The sequence below is a fragment of the Lissotriton helveticus genome, chromosome 8 (assembly GCF_964261635.1).
Source record: "Lissotriton helveticus chromosome 8, aLisHel1.1, whole genome shotgun sequence".
NCBI lineage: Eukaryota > Metazoa > Chordata > Amphibia > Caudata > Salamandridae > Lissotriton > Lissotriton helveticus.
The window spans coordinates 272,681,777-272,685,447 of NC_136069.1; positions in this window are offsets into that span (position 1 = coordinate 272,681,777).

Sequence of the window (3,671 nt, forward strand, 5' to 3'; positions counted from 1 at the left end):
AAATACATAGGGAGTACTATCATCCCTGTCAAACTAAGAATCCTGGAACACATGCGCGCCATTGCGAATAAAGATTTCTCTTATCCAGTGGCTCGCCATTTTTCCATCAAGCATAAGAAAGTGTGAGAGGAGGGGATAGGTTGCAGCGATTGCGGAGACTGGAATCCCGGTATATTGTAGACCTACAGACCAAGGTCCTGGGAGGTTTAAACAGTGGAGAAGAACTGGCAGTGCACCTTGGTAGCTAAATTTAATAATAGGGCAGTGATGTAAGGGGGAGCGTGAAGAATGATAAAGTACTTCCCTGTGTAATGTGTTCTCTGAACGGATAAGTAGGTTTATACTCTTCATGTCGTACTGTTATGAATTTAATCCTTATGCCCTGTGTTTGTAGTTTTGTTAAACTCTCGACATATGACATTTTTTGGTATTTGAATGCAGATTGAAATACTAGCAACATGGCGCTCCCTATCTAGAGAGACGCCAGTTGTCCCTCCTTTGTGCCAATTCCTTGTGCCTGCTTTCAAAATGGCGCCGAGCAGCGCGTTGCTTTGTATGTGACACCGAAGAAGGAAGTCCTTTCCGAAACGCGTCTGTCCGTTTGAATAAACATACTGTTCTGCTGAAGAATTCCGGGAGTGCTGTTTTCTTTCCTACTGACTGGGGAGGAATTTGAGCCCACATTGAATATGCGGTGGACCAACGCGTGACAGCACCTGCCTCGCAACTTTGGTGCAAACGAGCGGCGATACATATATATATACATAAATATATATATATATAATATATATATATATATATATATATATATATATATATATATATATATATATATATATATATATATATATATATATATATATATATATATATATATATTTTTTTTTTTTTTTGCAGGAATGTTCAAAAATAAAAAACCCGGACATTACTTTACCATTGAAACAAGCAACGAGAGCAGTACCAAGAGGATGCCGCGAAACGCGTCGGCCTTAGAAACAAATAATTATGGAGCAGGAAAGCTGGTTGCTTTGAACATTGCCGGAGGGCAGAGCAACGCGTGTGACCTCTCAGAAGCTGGGGCTTTTGTGGTGAATATATATATATATATATATATATATTACCTACTGGCGGTCGCCAGTAGGTATATATAGTTAGGATTTTTTCCCTATGGGATTTTTAAAAATTCTATGTCTAATAACTTTGGCGTTTGTGGACGGAATTGGCTGAAATTTTCAGGAAAATGGCACATTTTGTTTCTGAGCAGCCCCTGAAAATTGGGGGGGGTTCGTCCAGGGGGGGTCGAGAAAAAAGGGGGGTCCCAAAACATGTTTTTAACATTGAGTTTTCCATAGGGCGGTTGGCCTCACTTTTAGCCCGAACGGCTGAATGGATTTGCACGAAACTTGGCAAAATTGTAGGGACTGGTAGCCCGATGTGCCTTTTGTAGGTCTCAATATATGTGCTCCAGTGGATTTTGAGAAATTAACGTTTAAAAAAGATATATATCTGTAACAGCGGACCGGGCAGCGCTCCGGTTCGCGTACTTTTCGCGCAACGGAGCTTTGTGAAGCGAAGCTGATTGGTTCTCCGGCGTCTGTAAACATTCCAAACAGTCCGTAGCGGCCGCCATCTTGTCTCTCGGTAGGATCGAGAGACAAGAGGAGGCCAAAGCGAAGGGGCAAATGACCATAAGGGGGCATAGTAGATTCTCGCTGACCCCCTAGGTTTGATGTGGAGGTTTTAAAAGGGCCCCGCGGGGCAAAAAAAATAATAATAATAATAATCGAACGGCTGAATGGATTTGCACGAAACTTGGCAAAATTGTAGGGACTGGTAGCCCGATGTGCCTTTGCTAGGTCTCAATATATGTGCTCCAGTGGATTTTGAGAAATTAACGTTCAAAAAAAGATATATATCTGTAACAGCGCTCCGCTTCGTGTACTTTTCGCGTTACGGAGCTTTGCGAAGCTGATTGGTTCTTCGGCGTCTGTAAACATTCCAAACAGTCCGTAGCGGCCGCCATCTTGTCTCTCGGTAGGATCGAGAGACAAGAGGAGGCCAAAGCGAAGGGGCAAATGACCATAAGGGGGCATAGTAGATCCTCCCTGACCCCCTAGGTTTGATGTGGAGGCTTTAAAAGGGCCCCGCGGGGCAAAAAAAAAAAATATGGTTTTTTTTAGTTTTTTTGCGTGCAGTGCGCCCGGTTCGCGAACCGGGAAGCGCCCCAGGGAGCGTACTTTCTTGAAAATTAGTGAAAAAAGTTAGAGTAAAATAATAATTGTGAGTGATCAGATGTAGGGTAGCTCTGAGAAGAGCTTTTGGGTTTATGGTACATTTAGGTACTTATAAGTAGGTACCAATGCACATTCTTAAATTCAGAATGAAAATTCTGTTGCCCTCATCTGAGAAGTGAACTCCATCTCCTCTGTAGATATCTTGCATGTAGTAACGCAAGTTATTGTTGTACAGGGAGCCCATTCCATGGTCTCTCATGTAAGCTGAAACAGATTTGTTTACATGCTTCCTCGATTTCTCAATTTGTGGACAAAATTGGTTCGACCACCTCCATTTTTGTCTTTGGCATATATTTGAATATACCAAGGCAGTCTGAGGAAAAAGTGCCATCAATTGCTCAAAGGTGTCCTTTAAAAGCATTTCCAGACCTACCCCAGTCAAAGTGCCCAAATCATTACCTCCACAGTGCACAATTAACAGGTCAGGTTTTGGTAAATGCATAAAGGTTTTCACCAATGGTATCAATTGGTGACATTTTAATCCTCTGTGGCCAAACCACTTAATTTCCACATCTTGTAAATTGAGGTTAGGTAAACTCCTGTTTTCAGCGTACCTCTGAGCCCAATAGATGTAACTATGTCCAACAATCCAGACAGAAAACATGGCGAGAGAATGTTCTCCTGCAGTCAGATGAAGTGTGGCAATGAAATGGCAGTTGAAAAAATGAGAGTGTAAAATGAAAAAAACTGATTAGTAGATTTTGATTGCTGAAAACAGAAAGTTAGGGTGCATGGATGAGTTTGTTGAAAGATGTATTTTGAGTGGCGAAGAAAAAATCATTAAATGAAAGATTGCACTGGATATGCAGGTGCACTGAGAGTTCAGAGTTCAATTGCAACATTGTTGTGTGAACTTGGAAACACCAGAGGTCTTGCAAGAGGTGGTTGCTATGCAGAAAAAGCAGAGAGGGGGCAGAGGGGGGAAGGGTTTTGATTTGAAAAAAAGTGAGGGAAGAGTTTTGATTGGGTGACATGAGAGATATGTGTGAAGAATTACAGCATTTCTGTGCTTTTGATAGCTGCAGACTCTGGAGTGCATACCTTTTGCTCTGCTGAAGACAAATTGGTGTGTTTCTGAGACTGTTTTGAAACTCAAAGTATTTGCTAAGGTGAGAAAAGATTTCTTTAATTTAGATAGAAAATAGTGTGCTTTAAGGAGAAAATTATGAAGAAAGTTGTGTTTTTCAAATGTTGCTTTGTCTCAAGTGTTTTACAAATAGATTTTGTTTCTTTGAGAAATTGTAATTGGAGAAAATGTGAAGTATTAGTACTGACAGGGTTTTTATGTGCATAGGAGCTGTGGAGTGTTTTCAAATTATGACTTGTAAATCGTTTTTGAGAAAAAGCAATGGTTTTAATATTGATGACAAGGACATA